This window comes from Notamacropus eugenii, chromosome 3 (assembly GCF_028372415.1).
Source record: "Notamacropus eugenii isolate mMacEug1 chromosome 3, mMacEug1.pri_v2, whole genome shotgun sequence".
In the NCBI taxonomy this organism is placed as follows: Eukaryota; Metazoa; Chordata; class Mammalia; order Diprotodontia; family Macropodidae; genus Notamacropus; species Notamacropus eugenii.
In genome coordinates this window covers 192,059,342-192,078,525 of record NC_092874.1, presented here as the reverse complement: position 1 = coordinate 192,078,525, position 19,184 = coordinate 192,059,342, and the positions used below count along the sequence as shown (strand labels likewise).

At 35.9% G+C, this 19,184-nt stretch overlaps 1 protein-coding gene across 4 annotated transcripts in view; it reads left to right on the top strand.

Moving 5' to 3' along the window:
- RIMKLB (ribosomal modification protein rimK like family member B) overlaps positions 1–19,184 on the top strand; it is a 63,847-nt gene that overhangs the window by 21,538 nt on the left and 23,125 nt on the right. The gene's annotated exons all lie outside the window — the stretch shown is intronic.

Below are 19,184 nucleotides of genomic sequence, written 5' to 3'. Positions count from 1 at the left end.
ACTTCTCTTCTTTAAGGTTTGATGTGCCCAGTTCCTTCAGCTGATCCTTATGTGAGTAGGACTAAAGGGCTGGTTGGTTGCTTTTCTTTTGGACATTCAAGCTTGTGGTTGAGATATACCAAGATTGGGAGGAAAGGAAGAAGGTGAAAATAAATACAAAATGACAAAGTGGCATTGACTGGAGGTTATTTATAATTTATTATTTTAGGCAGTTTGATCAGATCATGACATATTATTGGACATGCAGCCCATTGACATAATCTTTTATGTGTTTAGATGTGTGTATATGTGTAGAGTGTAATGAACCAATGTTTTAGGTAAACATTGAACTACACTCTGCTATAAATGTCTGTCTCTTTAAAAACCAATCTTCTCCTGGTGTTGCCATTAAGTTTTGTTTTGTTTTGCTTTGAGGGAGTCAGTGTTTCACTTTTAAGTGACTTACCCAGGGTCACATAGCTGGTAAATGTTTGAAGCAGTATTTAAACTCAAGTCCTCCTGACTCCAGGGCCAGTGCTTTATTTACTGTGCCACCTAGCTGCCCCAGCATACAGTTTTGAGTCACAAAATACCATTTAGGCAAATCAAAATGGCAAGTGACCCAGAGGTTAATGGAAAAATATATGGAAAGATCTAAGTTGATTGAGGGCAAAGAGCTGTTCTTGGCTTTGTATCTTTAGCAGCTAATACTTTGTACGTAGGAGACACTTTTTTTGTTGAATGCAGGCTGAAGCTTGTTATTCATGATGATGTGCAAGAATTGCCATGTTAAGACATTAAGAACATTTGTTAGAAAAGAAAATGGATCAGTGAGGTAGTGACAATGACAGATTTTTTTAAAAGCTTGTGTCCAGTTCCGTGATCACAAATTTTACTTAGGCTCTATAGAACTGAAGAATGAATTTTTTTATAGTTTTCAGTAATTTTTAGATTAGTTTGAATGATCATTTGGAGATGGTAAATCAAAAAGTGCTTTTTTTCAAGTATTGTGTCTCAAAATATGGGAATCACTGATAGATGTTTGACTTTTGCTTCAGTGTTTAAGGTTAGACACAGTACTAGAAAATATGCTTCTGGACATGATTCAATAGAATAGATATTGATTCTAAAATTTCTTGCTTTAACCTCATCTCTTTGATCTTATTGAAGTGGACAGATTGATTCTTTCCCTCACCCCTTCTCCCATAGTTGTTTTTGAATGATCACATTTCTAATTGGATGAAGAACTGAAAGAATGTGATTCAGATCCTGGCTCTGCTACTATTCTTCAGGCCTCAGTTAACTTTTTTTTTTAACTGTGGTATTAGTCTGTTCTCTAAGGTTCTATCTAGGACAAAATCTCCTGATCCTGGAATAGTGAATAATGTATAGGATAAGACCAGTGTCTTAGGGCTTTGGAGAAACTGACTTTTCCATTATGTGAGATTAGGTATTATTAAGCATCTGAATCTTGAACTCTTTTGTTTTTCAAGTAATTGGGCCTTATGATCAAATTAGTTGTTGTTGTTGTTGTTTCAAAAAACTAATATTCTTGAATTTATCAACTGAACTCTTGAGTTCCTCTACCCTGGCCCTTATCACCTCACATTTGGGCTCTCCTGACTAGAGTCCATTCTCTACTCAACTTTCCAAGTGATTTTTATAAAGTACTGATCTGACCATGCCACTGTCCCCTTATCCTCTCTTCCTCAATTAAACTCTAGTAGCTCCTCAAGGATCAGATATAAAATTCTCTTATCTTCTTTTAAAGCCCTTTATAATGGGTCCCTTTCCAACCTTTTCAATCTTCTTGTTGATCCATTCACACTGGATTCCTTGCTGTTCTTGCACAAGACACTCTACTTAATTCCAAGCCTTTTTCACTGGCTGTCCCCCATCCCTAGAATGTTCTCTTTATCTCTGCCTCCTGGCTTTCTTGCCTTCCAACAAGGCTCAGATAAAATCCTACCTTCTGCAGAAAGCTTTTTCTGGTCCCCTTTAATGCCCATGCCTTCCTTGGAGATTACCTCTAATTTTCATTTTATCTCCCCCTTTAGAATATGAGCTCTTTGAGGTCAGTGACAGATTTTGCCTTTCTTTGTACCATAGAGTTAGTATAGTGCCTTGCATGGAGTAAGTGCTCAATAAATGCTTCTTGATTTCAACTTTCCTTGCCTACTATCTAAATACTGAGGAGCCAAAAGAACTGCCAGACTTGGACTTACAGCTTAAGAAGCTTATTAAACTTTAGCTCAACAGATAAGATATATTAAGTAGTACACAGCAATAATAGTTCATTTACCAGAAAATGACCTACTTAGTACTTCTTACTCAGTTTCTGAGCTCTTCCTCAAACACAATAGGAGATAAAACCAGTGATCATCTAAATCAGATCTGGCAAGAATTCAGCCCCTCCCCCCCAAATGGATACTTTCATCAAGAAGATTATTTGCGATATGAATTTATATGAATTGTCATTAAGGATCAAATTTTGACTATGTATTGTGCCTTGAAATATTAGAACTAAGATTTTGTTGCTGAAATTTATGCATCACCTATTTAAAAACTCCTTATCTACACTTTAAAATATTTGGAAATGATTTTCTAACTTATTTAAAACCTTCCAAACAGTTTCAGTGGATTTTGGAACCATTTGTTAAAAATATCAGAAAATAACATCTTTTGATTATTTGCAAGAACATCAGGGAGGATAGAAATTGACTGACTGAATTTCAACAAAAATTTTTGCATAATTGGTGGATGTAATTGAAAGATTTGTGTTATGATTTTTTACAATATTTTTTCCCAATTACATGTAAAAACGATTTTAATATATATATTTTTAAATTTTTATGTTCCAAATTCTTTCCTCTCTCCCCTTCTGTCTCCCTGAGGCTGGTCCTTTTTGCAACTACCCATATTTAGTTTGCCATTATAAAAGCTTTGTTTAGAGAACAGAAAACAGTGACTCTCCATCTCCAAAAGATTCCTAAGCACTAATGCCAAGTTCACACATGATGGCTACAACTCTTTGTCTTGTTTTCCTTAGACACCCGGGAGAAGGGTGTCCACTGTCCCATTCAGCACACTTCATTCAGGAAATAGCAAAATTTCTCATTTTCTTTATAACTTGCCGCAAAAAAAAAATCTTTCTGAGCTAGGTAGATGATCCAGTCACCTTCCGCTTTTACCAGCCATACCTGAGGTGAGAGTGAAGAGTGAAGTAGTCACACACTTTTTCCACTACCTCTTTCACATGCTCCTTTATGGAACTTGACTTAATAATACAGGAGCAAGTCAAGAAATAGAAACAATGACCACAGACTGGTTGTACTTCCTAGTCAAAAAATGTGTAATGTCTACAAAGTATACCAGATATTCTATGTGATCTTCACATAAAATACCTTCACACTCAATATGTGATAATTCATCATTTATGCACAATAAATTCATGAAATAAATCTTCCATGTACTGTATCAATCATCATCTTCTTTAGAGTATAGCATATTGCACAGTTACCTCTATCCATATTGCTTGGGTGACTTCTTCGTTGAGGGTAATCATTAGGCTAGCCACTTATTAGATAATCTGGCCATTAACTGCTATGTGTCTTTATGACATTTCTGAATGCTATGTGTTACCATTAAAAAGCATATTACCCAGCAGCTTAATTTCTGTACCCATAGGCAATTGAGGACTGTCTGTTACCCCTGGGTTGGCAGGCACTGTGTATAGCAATTATATCTTTGAGACATTTCATAGGGAGTATATCATATGAAATCTCAGAGTTTAGGTTCTCTCCTCTGCCAGTGCAGCAGTTGTTTTCCATAGGGTAAATTAACCTTGATGATACAGATTTGATCTCATTTTTATCCAAATGCCTGAACCATCTCCACATTATTTCTCCTGAAGATATCACTGGTACAAGTAACAGTAACACTACAGTGATCAGCTATGATTGACTTAGCTCTTCTCAGCAATACAGTCATCCAAGACAGTTCCAAAAGACTCATGATGGAAAATTCTGTCTACATCTAGAGAAAGAATTGACAAGAGTTTGAATGCAGATCAAAGCATATTATTTTCACTGGGGTGGGGGGGAAGGTTGTGAGTTTTTCCTGTTTCTTTTTTCACATCATGACTAATTTGGAAGTAATAGTTTGCATTCTTGCACGGGTATAATCTAAATCAAATTGCTTGCAGTCCTGGGGAGGGGAGGAAAGGAGGGATAAAAAGTTTGCAACTCGAAATCTTTCAAGAAATGAATGCTGAAAATTGTCTTTATATGTAATTGGAAAAAATAAAATACTACTAATTTTAAAAAAAAGATATTGCAGGCACAAACTATGAATGGGGCCTTCAGAAAGCCTAGTTCCTCCACTGCTCTATGATATGCTCTTGTTCACTGGATTATACAACCAGTTCCAGTGATTATAAGGACTTTTCTTTGCAGAACCTGTCACTTTTATAGCAGTAGATGCCTTGGTCTTACACATTTTTGATATGATATGACTATATCAAGCTATATTGTGGCAGGTATCTCACAGATGGAATTTCTGACAGATTGAGCAGTATAACACTTGCTTTGAATATTCTTCTGTTAAAGACAAAACTGAAATGTAGGCCTGTCTTAATTACATGAAATACTAGTCTTTGGCCCCCTCTCTGTCTTCTGAAACACTTAAGCACAAGTCAGTAGGTGGCTAAGATTGTTTTCCAAATATCAGCATATCCAAGCAAATTATGTCATCAGTAACAGATCCACAGCATCATAAAGCACCTTGCTAGCTACTTACTCTACCTAGTACATGAAAGGAATCCTTACTACTCCAGAAAGTGATCACCCACTACCTCTTGAGGAATTCCATTCTTTAATATGCTTTTTTTTTTCTGACATCAAGACTAAGTTGGCCTCATTGCAGCTTTCCTCCATTACTTCTAGTTTCACCCTTTAGGGCCAAACAGAAGTAGTCCAATTCCTCTTTCACATGACAGTCTTTCAGGTATGTGAAGAGAGTGGTCATGTTTCCACTTATCCTCTTCTCTAGGCTAAACATCATATGTTCAACCAGTCATCTTACACTTTGGACTCAAGGCCATTCTGGTTGCCCTTCTTTTGGTTATTCTCCAGTTTATCAATGTCCATCTTAAACTGAACAAAATACTTCTGATAAAATCTGTTGAAGACAGAGTAGAATGTGATTAGTATTTCCCTATTTTGGGAAGCTATAGCCTCCTAATGAAGGCCAAGCTCATCTTAGCTTTTTTTGATGCCACATCACAGTGCTTACTCATTGGGTTTGCAGTCCACTAAAGCTTCCAGATCTTTTCCAGAACAGTTGCTATCTAATCATATATAACTCCCCATTTCAGTACCTGTGAAGTAGGTTCTTTGTATGTAAATATGAGACTTTTAATTTATCCCCACTGAATTTTATCTGATAAAATTCAGCACACTGCTCTAGTCTGTCAAAATCTTTTTGTACATGTGTGCTAGGAACTTCACACACTATCTCCATTAACCCTTTTACTCTGGCCTTAGTGTTCCCAACATTTAATTATGTGTGATTGAAGCCATTGGTTGAAATAAGTATTGTCTCAAAAGACAGATAATTCAAAGATTCCCTGATTTTGGATTGGTTGGTATTCTTATCAGTTTAGATGGTCAGTCTTTCTAGGAAGGAACGGAGTTAAAGTGGGTCGGGGGAAGGGATTACTTTGCAGTTATTGTTCCTTTTGACTGCTTTGCTCAAAATGACCCATATGGGAGCCGTACTATGCGAAGAAGTTGTAACTTCAAGCCATTGTGTTTATTTTATTTTTTTATCACTTAGGATACTATATTTCTTTAATAGTGGCAGCATGATGTAATAAAGTGCTTGAGATGGAGTCGTTGAGTTCTTGGTTCCAGTACTTCTTCCAATCACTTAACTTTTCTCAAGTTCGTCATTTGTAAAGTGGAGATAATACCTGTAGTACCTAGTTGTTTTTAAGCTCAAACCAGATAAGATATGCAAAATGCTTTGTAGCATTTAATGAAGTATATATAAACATCATTTATTGTTATAATGGAGAGTTTGACATTCCTCTTCAAACTACTTTGAATTCTTCATATTCATTTTATCTTATGGCATAGCAATATTCCATCATATCCACATATCACAACTTGTTTAGTCATTTCCCAGTTGATGGATATCTCTTATGTTCTGATTCTTTGCTGCCAAAAATATTTTGTTGTGTATAAGATTTTTTTAAAAAGACTTTGACCTTCATGGAGTATATGCTTAGTAGTGAGATCTCTGGGTTGAAGGATTTAATTTTAATCTAAGTTTAGAAAGACCTTCCCAATCTATAAATTAGAATAAACATCTTTTTGTTGGAAAAGCTGTTTATGTGTTAGTTGATATAACTGTCTTATGGTAACTTGGGGTTGCTACTTCGTGAAAATTTAGTCCTTTTCAGAATGGTCAGGAGTTAATATTTCTTTGCTTATATTAACAGAAATGTCTTTTCTTCTCCTTCACTCTCTGCTGTACTCTGTTGCTGGGAGACTGCTGCTAATTTTCATGACTTACTTTAGTAGCAGTGTGTTAAATTATACATTTCACTGTTCCTCCCTTTGTGGCCTTTGAAAATTTCTTTTTATAAGAATTACTGTCTGATTGAAAAGTGCTTTAGTTTTGGGTTAGAGGAGACAGTCAATTGTTTTTCAATATCTCCTGTCTAATATTCAGATAGAAATAATTTGATTTTTAAAAAATGTAAAAGCTTTTTTCCCCCTTTACAACCTAGTTCATGATTCAAGTGTTGTTGTTATTCATTTGTTTCAGTTGTGTCCAACTCTGTGATTCCATTTGAGGTAGACAAGGGAGCACTTTGACATTTTCCTTTCTAACTCAATTTACAGATGAGGAAACTGAGGCAAACAGTTCATTCACTTGCCCAGGGTCACATAGCTTGTGAGTGTCTAAGTTCAGATTTGAACTCAGATCTTTCTGACTCCAAACTCAGTACTTTATCCACTGTACCATGTAGCTGCCGCTCTCTAAGTATTAATGAACAAATATTCCTTCATTTAAGTCCTTACATTTTTGACATATGTTAAATCTGTATATCAAATTGATTTTACCTTTTGATAAGAAAACTAGTTCTTGGGTTTGCTGCTAACAAGACTAGGAATATTTTGCCTATTTTTCTGGTTATTAGAGAAGATTAATATTCATGATTGAGCTCTGGCTCTGTTTATCATATGTCTTAGTGTCTCACCTCCATTGACAAGCATGCAGGACAAATATATTATTTAGAGGAAAGAACTTTGACTGAGTTGTTACTTGGCTAGGGATTTTACATTCTTTACTAAATTTGTTTTATCTGACCCTCTGCAAATCATTGGTTTGGAGGTGGAGTATATCTGAGACATAGCGTATGCATTCTTTTAGTTTTAGTAATAGCTAGCCTGTCACATTACTTTGACCTCAACACTGATTTTAAAATGGAGCAGCAGTTGCCTGCTTGCTTTTTTTCCCGGACACATGACTGTGTCAGCTGCAATGCGGCAGAGCTTCATGATAATGAGGTGAGCTGCTAGAGCAGCCTCCCTCTAGTCCCTGAATTATGAAGAGGAATCAGCAGAATGAATGAATTCTAGTTTACTTATTATCAACTCTTTATACTTTGGAAAATGAAATTTGGCTATGGGTGATGGAGTTAAAAGTAGAGAAAACGTGGAAATAAGATATTAGGAAGTTAAGGAGGGGGAATTAGGAGAGATATACAGAGATATTATATAAAGATATGGTAGTGGAAAACACAAATATAACATTTTTCCCAAGAATTAGAATATAGACTTCAAAAGTGTATTTTTCCTTTAAAAAAATCCTACTAGTTCTCATTATTTATCAATACATGTCAATTAAATCCTAAACCATCCTTCATAAACTCAATATTATAATGACTGATTTGTCACTCATGACAGTCGTCTGAACTTTTGCTCCACTTCTTAATATTACTTGTCCTGTTCAAGACTGACCACCATTGTTTGAGGTCTAGTATTGAAGGATTGTGATTTGAAAGTCTGGGAGACAATCTTGGTGGGTAAGATGTAACTACCTAGAAGACCAGATAAGAGTTCACTGTGATTTAAAGCTTCTTGTTGTTGAAATCTTAAAGCAACTTACATCTTTCAGTGTTACTTGGAAAACATTCTTATAAGGTTTTGCATATCTAAAATTCAGAAATCACTTGGTAATTTTTCTGATTTGACATTTGAAAATGTACATGTAAAAAGTCCCCCATTTTAGTAATGAATTAAAAAAACTTTAAAATGTTGAGTAATTTTCTGTATTACTGACCTAAATAATAGAAATACTTTTAGTTACCTAAATTCAACTAACTAAATAATATTTTATTTTTTCCAATTATATGTAATGATAATTTTTAAATAAAATTTTGAGTTCCAAATCCTCTCCCCTTCTTTCCTCCCTTCCTAAGAAGATAAGCAATTTTATATAGATTACATATGTGCAGTCATGTAAAACATTTCCATATTAATCATGTTGTGAAAGAAGAAATGGAACAAAACAAAAAAACTATGGAAAAATAAAGTAAAAACACTGTTTCAATCTGCATTCAAACTCTATCATTTATTTCTCTGGATGTGGATAGCATTTTCTGTCATGAGTCTTCTGAAATTGTCTTAGATCATTATATTGCTGCGAAGAGCTGAGTTATTCAAAATTCATCGTCACACGATGTTGCTGTTACTGTATACAATGTTTTCCTGGTTCTGTTCACTTCTTTGCATCAGTTCATGTAAAAGCCCAGGTTTTTCCAAAATCAGCCTGTTTGTCATTTCTTATAGCACAATAGTGTTACATTACCTTCATATACTACAACTTGTTCAGCCATTCCCCAGTTGATGGGCATCCTCTCCATTTCCAGTTCTTTTTCCACTCAAAAAGAGCTGCTATACATATTTTTGTACATGTGGGTCCTTTCCCCCCTTTTGTGATCTCTTTGGGGTGCAGACCTAGTAGTGGTATTGAATTCAGCTAACTTTTGAGCTGTCTAAATTATTTTTCTAGTTGGTCATTGTGGTCCTAAGAATAAGACTGGTAGTGAGTATCTTCTAATCTCAGGTTGTACACTGATATTTCAAAATTAAAACTGTTAAAGTAGGAGGAGAACTCATATATAATGTAGTACAATCTCTACTTGAACAGGAATTCTTTCTATAACGTCTGGAAAAGTGGGCCTATCCTCTCCTTGCATAACTCCATTGATGGGAACTCTGCTAACCACTGAGGGAACCCCATTCCACTTTTAAATAACTCACAATGTTTGGAAGTGTTTCTTTACGTTGAGTCTTAATATGTTTCTCTTCAATTTCTACTTCTTCCTGGCTCTGCTTTTTGAGATGAAGTAGTATAAGTTTATTGCCATTCCCTATGAAAATACAGGTCAGTCCTCTTATGAAAAATCCTTAAGTTCTTTTATCTTGCTTGCTCAGCACTTAAACCAATTTGTTGTGGTTCTTCCTAAAATGTGATCTCCAGAATTAAATATAAATGCAGGTATGGCCTGGTAAGTAGTGTACAATAGAACTGTCACACCTTTCTTGTTCTGTGTGTTATGTCTCTTTGAATGCAGATTAAAATTACTAAATAATTTTGTTGCTGTTGTCACAATGTTACAGTTGACTCCTATTGAGTTTGCAGTTTACCAAAAACCTCAGGTCTTTTTCACACAAACTTTTGCGTTATAATTATATCATTCTGTATTTATATAATTCATTTTATTCCAGTTCTAGGACTTTATATTTATCCCCGTTATTAGTAGTATTAGATTTCATCTACTGTTATTCTAGCTTGTTAAGATCTTTTTGGATACTGGCTCTTGATGTGTCTAGTATGTTGGCTTGCCCAACTTGTGTCATCTGTAAATTTGATAAGCATTCCCTTTATTCCTTTATCCAGATCTTGGGGGGGATAGAAATGCACATTATTTGCAGATGAAACGAAGGTGGAGTTCAGCTAATAATTTGGATGGTAAAATTGGGATCTCAATATGTAAATAGGCAGAAATAGTAGAATGAAGTTTAACCAGATGAAATTTGATAAAAGATTAATATAAAGAACTATATAAGCGTTAAACTAAAACCAACTACATATCAGGATGGGGGAGATAATGATTGAAAACAATCAGAAGGTTATAACTTAAAAGTGCCCCATAGGCTCAATGTGCGTCAATAATATATTGTTGTATTCCAAAGAACTCAGTGACTAGATGACCTGCTTATTCAGTATCATAGGAGAAATTAAGTGTGAATGTTAAAGATAACTGATACTTATCTTCAAGATCATTTTTAAAAATTTTAACCATGTGAAGTTTTCCAGAATGTAAGTTATCTCCTAAGACTCTTCTTGCATTCAGAAAAATCTGGTTTTCTCCAGAAGATACGACATCCATTGACCACATGTCCTCCAGTGATTGTTGTACCTTCTTTTGTTGCCCCCTGGCACTGGGTCCAGGGGAAGAATCAGCTTATCCTTTGCTCCCCATTATAACTTATAGATTGTTTTCAATCATTATCTCCCCCATCCTGATATGTAGTTGGTTTTAGTTTAACGCTTACATAGTTCTTTATATTAATCTTTATCAAATTTCATCTGGTGTACCTCTCCATCTGAAACTCTGCCCTCCGACCTGGAGATTTCAGTTTACACATTTGTGTCCCTTAAAACACCCTGACAGCAATCTTGCCTCTCAGGAGCTACATCTTTACTCATCTAGGTAATTCACATGGATGGTCATACCTTGTATTTCATCATCTTCTGTAATTCTTATCACTTTGATCATCTTAAAATTATCTTTTCTCATCATAATCTCATCTATTCTCTTCTTCTACCTTATTCCTTTCCAGTCCTTACTACAATTCTCCACGTCTGTCTTTGTGCTAGTCCATTATTCTTAATCTGACTTACTTTGCTTTTCTCCCTTTTCATAGTCTTGACCTTGAATTAATCAGTTAATTCAACTATACTGTCTTACACCAAATTCCTTTATTCATCCATGATTGACTATTTCACGTTCCTCAGGTACTCTTTTCCCTACCTCTTTCAAATTCCCTGTACTACTTTCAACCTCTTTTAACTTCATCTCCTAGAAAATTGAGATTATCCATCATGAGGTTCCTCTCATGCCCTACTACATAACTCAGAATTACCTGTCTTTTCCCATTCTCAGACCTTCATGTCCTGAACTCCAATACATTAAGTTAAAAAGCCACTATTACAGTAGACTTTCCCTGATTCCTCTTTCCTCCAATTATTAGTGCATTCTCCTTCTTGAAATTTCTTTTTATAAGTTTGTATATATTCTCTATATATGTGGTATCCCTACTGCTGAAAGCAGTAGCGCTTTTTTTGTATTTTTAATATTCCCAGTGCCTGGTACATTGACTTCTGTAAGCAAACTGCCCTGTCATCCCTATTCTTTCATTTATCTTCGATCTTTGCTTCACTACTGAGACACCCATTTCCCCATTCTCAAAAAAACCCCCAAAAACATCACTTGATCCTTCTGTCCATGCTAACTGTTGTCCTATATCTGGACTCTCTTATGTATGGCTAAACTAAAAGAATGCCATCTGCAGTAAGTACCTTCATTTCCTTTCCTCTCATTCTCTTCTTTACTCTCTGTAGACTAGCTTCTGATCTAATCATTCTTTTGGATAGTCTCTTCTGTCTTGGTTTTTGTAGCATTGCTGTCTCTCTGCTGGTTCTCCTTATCTGTTCAATTTTTCCTTTGCTAGATCTTTATCTAAGTCATTGCCACTAATGGTGAGTATCTTTCAAGGTTCAGTCCTAGTACCTCTTCTCCCTTTATACTATTTTGCTTGGTTTTATCAGTCCTCACTAGATTCAATTATATCATGTTTATACAGATGATTCAGATATACTTGTCCAGCCCTAACCTCATCTCCAACTTCCTATCGGACATCCTAAAATGGATGTTCTCTGTCTACCTTAAGCTTAACATGTCCTAAACTGAATATGCCCCTCTATACCTTCTTTCTAATGTCACCATCAAGGGCACCACAATCTTCACAGTCACCCCTGTCTTACAAACCAGATGTATCCTTAATTCTTCACTCTCCCTCATCCCCTTTATCGAGTCAGTTGTCAAATCCTGTTTCTACCTTTGTGACATGTCTTATATACTCTCCCTTCTCTACCTCTTACCTAAAACTGCCAACTCCCTGGTGCAGGCCCTCATCTCATGCCTGGACTATTGGCAGCTAGGCTTCTGATTGGTCTGCCTCACTCAAGTCTATCCTCATTCCAGTCCAACTTTAGTTCAGCTGTCAAATTGAGCTTCCTACAGCACATCTCACTATATCATTCCCTCTTCCCCTCCCCTGCCCCCTTCAGTAAACTCCATTAATTCTCATTTACCTCCAAGAATAAATATAAAATCTTCTGTTTGGTTTTTAAAGCTGTTCCTAACCAGAGCCCTTTCCTACCTTTCCAGCCTTTGTACTAGAATTACTTCTTCCCCCTCCCTCCAGATCCAACTAAAGTTCCACCCTCTCAGGAAGTGTTTCCTTACCTTTAATACTCATGCCTTCCCTCTGAGATTATCTCCAGTTCATCCTCCATATATCTTTTTTGTACATAGTTGTTTGCATGTTGCCTTCTCCAAGCCAACAAGTTAACCTTTTTAACCTTTCTTTTGGTGCTGGGTTTTTCTAATATTCCAATGAGATTTATTGAAGGATAGGTGTTCTTATAAAGATGAATCACAGCTTGCCAGATCTCTGAATGACAAGTTCTGGGAGTGTGAATGCTGCCCATGGTCCTGGACCTTGGGTATTTCTTAAAGGAAGGGCACATACTTCTATGCCATAAAGGTTTTTTTTTGTTGTTTGTGTTTTTTGTTGTTGTTTTGGGGGCTTTTTTGGTCTCCTGATGACCTCCATGTTGATTTAAATGCCAGTATGAATTTAAGAATTGAAGGATGAATCTTTGGCAACAATGGGGTTTGATCCTGGATTGTTTATGCATTTATATAATGAAAAGGCTCCACTTGTAACTGTGGACTTATCAGTAAAGGCCTATTCCATTCAATCTTTCCTGAAGATTTTTTAAGAGCACCAGTTGGTCAGATGGTCATGCTTAAGTGAAGATTGGCCAGGACATATGAGCCTAGTTCACAGGAACTCTTTTCCATACTCATGATGGTAATTATGAACGTACTTCAACCTTTGCACATATTCAAGACTAGGTTCTTAGATATAGTTCCCTGTTGTCCGTGGGTGCAGAGGATAAAAGAGAAAAGTGATGGGCTGGTATTCATAATTCACCTAAAGATACTATACCAGGCCTGCACAAGCAGCAGCCCATGCGTCGCTTATGGAAAACGACCTGTACTTTTTTCCCAGGGCACCCAAAATCCTTTGGCATGCCACAAGCAGCCCACAGGCCATAAACAGTGGGCCACAGGTTGTGCAGACCTGTGTTATACAGTCCGTGGTGCTAGGAGGTAGCAGTTATCTCAGGATACAGGCAGTCTCCTCAGCTTGGATACTGATATCCTGAGAATGACCTTGACAGAAGCTTCCTTGATTTTAGACTGAGTGTGACAAGGAGAGTACATCTTTTACAGAAATTAAAAGAAAAAGAAAACAGTTGAAATTTGAAAAAGCAAATTGATGAGACTAACATGACTATGCTTCAAGGAAAACTTAATTCTTGATACATAGAATCAAGGATTATAATAAAGAATATTTAATTCGAAAGTTTCTGTGTAGAGAGTATCTCAAAATGGTAGTTCAGCTTGCAGTTACAGTTAACAGTAACACTGATGACAATAACCAACTCGATCCATTAGTTAGCCTCACTTATACAGGTAGAAATTGAAAAATTAGTAGCATTTCAAATTTTGATCTGGGTTACTGTAATTAACAGACAGCTAATGAAAAAGACTGCTCAAAACATTAATTCAGCCTCGTCCTATCCCCCTACTCCCCCTCAAATAAGAAAGCAAGCCATTAACCATTTCCTTTTCTTGTTCTTAACTCATACCCACATGATATCATCCCTCAATATCCTCCATCTCTTCAGTTTCTGATTATTATACAATACTAAACACACTTTATATATTTCTGAGTTTTTAAACTTTTTCTTTGTCATCTACTGGCCTTCGCATGTCACCTGCAGCTTCTGCAACCCCCCCCAAAAAATTCTCATTTAATTTCTTATGCAAAACTGCAATGGGGAAAGTTAAAGTGTAGAAGGGATAACTGCATGCACAAAGCCTCCACTTTCAGTCCTTTCACTAAAGCCTCTAAAATCTGGCTTCTGGTTTCAGTCAGTTGAAGCTATTCTCTCCAAAGTTACTAACAATGATCTCTTAATTGTCATTATCTAAGGGTATTTTCTCAGTCTTTATTTTTCTTGACCTCTCAGCAGCATTTAACACTGTTGATCACTTTCTCCTCAGATACTCCATCCTTTCTGATTTAAAACAAACACCCTTTTATTCATGTGTTTTGTTTTTAACTTTAGTTATGTGTATTTATGTGTCACCCCCACTCCATGAGAAGTCTCTTATAAATAAGTAAAAATTATTAAAACTAACAATAAAATAATCTCATCTGAAAGTGTATGCAACATTCACTTTGTTTTGTTTTGTTTTTTTTTAAACAGAATATCTTTTCCTTGTAGGACAGCTACGTGGAGCAGTAGATAAGAGTGCTGGGCCTGGAGTCAGGAAGACTCATTTTCCTGAGTTCAAATTTGGCCTCATGCACTTAACTAGTTGTGTGATCCTGTGGAAGTCACTTAACTCTGTTTACCTCTGTTTCCTCATTTACAAAATGAACTGGAGAACAAAATGGTACACTACTGCAGTATATATGGCAGGAAAACTCCAAATGGGGTCATAAAGAGTCAGACACAACTGAAAAATGACTGAACAATAGCAAAACAACAGATTTTTCTGATGTCTAGATGTTGCCTAATGCCTAAAGATGTCTAGAATGTTGCCTAATGCTGCTGTGAAATGATTAAACAACATCAAAAAATTTCTTTTGTAACAGAGCAAAATTTCTGGGTAGTCAAGCAAAACAAATTCCCTCATTATCTATATACAAAATACACGTCTCATTCTGCACCCTACATCTCTCACATCTCTGTTAAATCTGGATAGTATGTTTCATTTATGATTCATCTGGAATTAATGAATGGTCCTTATATCCATCATAGTGCTTATACCTTTCAAAGTGGTTTTTATTTATGGTATAGTTGTTATTGTATAAATTGTTTTTCCAGCTCTGTTCATTTCATTCTTCACCAGTTTATGTCTTCAGATTTGTTCATTTTTGTAATATTTATAAATTTGTATAAATTATTCTTCCAGTTCTGCTTACTTTTTCCCATATTAGTTCATATAAGTCTTTACATGTCTCTTTGAAATCATCTATTTCCTCATTTCTTATAGCACAATAGCATTCTATCACATTCATATATCACACCTTATTCATTTATTCTTCAGTTGATGAAAATGCCTTTAGTTTCCAGTTTTTGCCTTTCTTTGTATTCCCAACTTTGTATTCACAGTTTCTGGCACTTAATAAATGCTTGTTGATTTGACTTGATTTGTACATAATAGGCAGTTAATAAGCATCGATTTAATGGATTTGTAGCATCTCTTTTTGGCTGTACTGTCAGCTTCTTAGAGTCACACAATCTCAGAATTGGAGGAGACTTCAGAAGATATCTAATCTATCCTACAAGAAAAAAAGAAAACATATCCACTCAACAATATAGGTTATTTTGGTTTGAGTAAAGACCATTAGTGAAATGGAATCCACTTATTCCCAAGAAATGGGAGTTGATTCTTTTCTCAAACTTGGCATGACAAAAGAGTGACTAATTATCTTACCTAAACCCTCAAACCGCCTCCTTTCCAAATGTTGCTATTTCTGTTAAGGGCACCCCCATTTCTCCTATAACCTCAGTTCTCAGTTTTGGGATTATCCTTGACTCCTTTCTCTTCCTCACTTTCATGTTGTCAGTTGCCAAGTCTTAACGTATTTTGACCTTGACAGTCAATATGTTTGGCATCTGTCCCTTAACCCTTGTTCCAACATTGTTCCATATATGGCCACCCTTGTTCAGATGTTATCCTTTCTAATTCACTCCCTACAAAGTTGCCTGACTTTCCTAAGATGTTGGTCTGATCATATTATTTTTCTTCTTAAAAACCTTATATTGAGCTCCTCATTGCCTGTAGAATAGATTATGTATTTTTTCAGCCTGGCTTTAAGACCCTCCATAATCTGAATCTCCTTTCCTTTCTGGTCTTGTTTCATGCCACTTCTAAACATTATGCAAACATGCACTACATTCCAAGCCAAAGTATGCTGCATACCAGCTTTTCTCTGAATCCATACATTTGCAAGATCAATTATTTATCTGCTGTGCCTAGCATGGAGTCTCTTCTCATGACTAATCAGAATCTTTCTTCCCTCAATCCTCACTAAAATTTTTCTAGATGATTTTCTCTGTATCTCTTTTGCCTTACCACACCCTTTCTTAATTACATACACTCAATTTATATATATATATGTATATGTATAAAAGTATATATAGATGTATATACTTATGTATATATACTTTGTGGTATCCCTCATCACCCTTCCCCCAAAATAAATCTTGGTAATTAGAGATTAGCATCTTTAAAATCTTTGTATCTACACTGTCTGACATAGACCTATGCTTATTGAAGGTACTGCAGACATGTTTGTTGTGGTTTCTTATGCATATTGTAAATCTACTCATGCCAAGTAAAAACAATAGTGAAATTGGTCCAGTTTTGCAGACTACATTGGATTAGAAAACCAGTTAATTTTAAAATTCCTTCCTACCATTTTCTTCTGTGACAAAAATTTGACAAGTGATTGTTTTATTCTTTAAAAATATACAGAAACCTTTTCCCTTACAGTAAGAGGGTAGAGATGCTACTAAAACAGATTATTTTATACATTGTTAGACAAGATTTCTGTATCAAATGTTTTTGTTGCAAGGGAAGGTTTTGGGGGGGGGGGGTGAGTTTATGTGACTATCATGTAAAAAAAAATAAAGTATTTTTAATTAATAAAAATACGTGTATTATATAGGAGATTTTCTTTCCTCTAGTGTAACAAACATATATTTTAGCACCTATTATGAGTGGGGTATAGTGCAGGGATACTAAGACAAAAATGAAACTTTCCCTGAAGGATTTACAGTAGAGGCTGCATATGCACAAGTAAGTATGAAGTTTGTACAAAATGATTTCAAGGGGGAAAGTGTTCTGATAACTGGGAGGATCAGGAAAGGGCTGGTGAAGAAGATGGCCCTGGTTGGGCTTTAAAGAAAGCTAAGGATTCTGTAACATGATAGTGAAGAAAAGGAGTGTATTCTAGTCATGGATAACAACCTCTACAAAACCATGGGCAAGTAAGGAAAATTATGAAGAGAGTAGAGCTAGCAAATTAGCATGACTAGAATGGAAAGTTATTTAAAGGGGAAGTATTGTGAATAATTTAGACCAGGAAGTTGCTGAAAGAGGAATATGTTTTTTATCCTGAAGGAAAATGAAACCCATTAAAGATTTTTGAATGGGAATGGCATGTTCCAATCTGTTTCTGGACTGTCACTTTGGTAGCTACATGGAAAGTAGTTTGGAAAGAACCAAAGACCAGAGGCAAGGAGATCAATTATTGTAGTAATCTAAATGAGAGTAATGAGAATTTCAACTATGGTAGTAACTGTTTGAATGGAGAGGAGTATACAAACAGCTCTCACTTTACATAAATGCACATTACTCATTCAACTTTACCCAAAACAATTCTGAAAGAAAACCACATTCCAAAAAAAACCCAAAACCTATATTAACTTTACCATCCAGTACTGTGTGTTCTCTCTATCTCTAAGCTCCTGCTCCTTAGATCCCTACCAAGAGAAGAAAAATAACCAAGTGAAAGCAGAACAGATGTGCAAAGAGACCACTCCCTCCACCAGATTGGGTACTTGATTTGGGACCTTCAGAGCTGAGAGAGACCTTTGCCCCACTCTACTCACTTTTCCATGTGTCCAACCTGTACCTGTCCGTCTTCTGTCCACCCATGCTTGGGTACTGGGTATCTGTCCCCAGTCTCCACCCATCACCCATTCTCTGCTATCTGTGTCTGCGTGTTCTTCCTTTCAGTTCCAGCCAGCGCCCAACATATTCCTTATCCTACTCTCACTTATCTATCCCTGGCCCCCCACATGTCTTTGAACTGTTCCTTTCCTTTACCCATGTTCACGGTCAAATTTACATCAGTGAAGCCAGAACTCTCTGTACATTGCAATAGATGCTATAGAAGATAAATCAGTAATTGGCAACTGGTTGGATATGAGATTTGAGGAAGGGAAAGAATCAAGGATGACTCCAAGATTGGGGTCTTAAAAGACTGGAGGAAGGTAGTGCCATCAATAGAAATGGGGAACTTTGGAAAGGAGTGAAACCGTTGAGGTTATTTTTTTCTTGAGGTTAAATATAAGTTCTATTTTAAACAAGTTGAAGCTAATCTCTATGTGGATCAACTAGTTATACAGATTATGATTGTTATACAGTCCTAGAGTTCAGGACTGAGTATTTAATATATAGATTTAGGAGTCATCTTCTTAGAGATAGTAATTGAGCCCATAGAAATTAATGATTTCACTAACAGGATTTAGAGGGAAGCAGGCCAAGGATAGAGCATTTGAGGGTTATTCACACTAGTGACTAAGTGGATGATGTTGATATAGATAGCAAAGGAAACACAATGTCTCTAGAAAGCAAAGAAAGAAAGCAGTCTCATGGAAGCTAGGGGAAGAAGTGGCAAGTATTAGCTATAAAACGTGGCAATCAAAAGCTATCAGAGGAGATTGAATAGACTGAGGAAAGATCATAACATCTTATTTAAGATTAAGCATTAGTAACCTTCAGTCAAATAGTAGAATTGGAATACAGATTCAATGGATTGCAAAGTGATTGGAAGTTGAGGAAATGGGGATATTGCAGAGCTCATAGTTTTTTGTCATCTTTTCCTTTTTTAAATCTAATTTGCATTCTTTTTCACTCATCTAATTTGTTGTACTTAATATTTAGCATTTTTCATTTTGCAGTC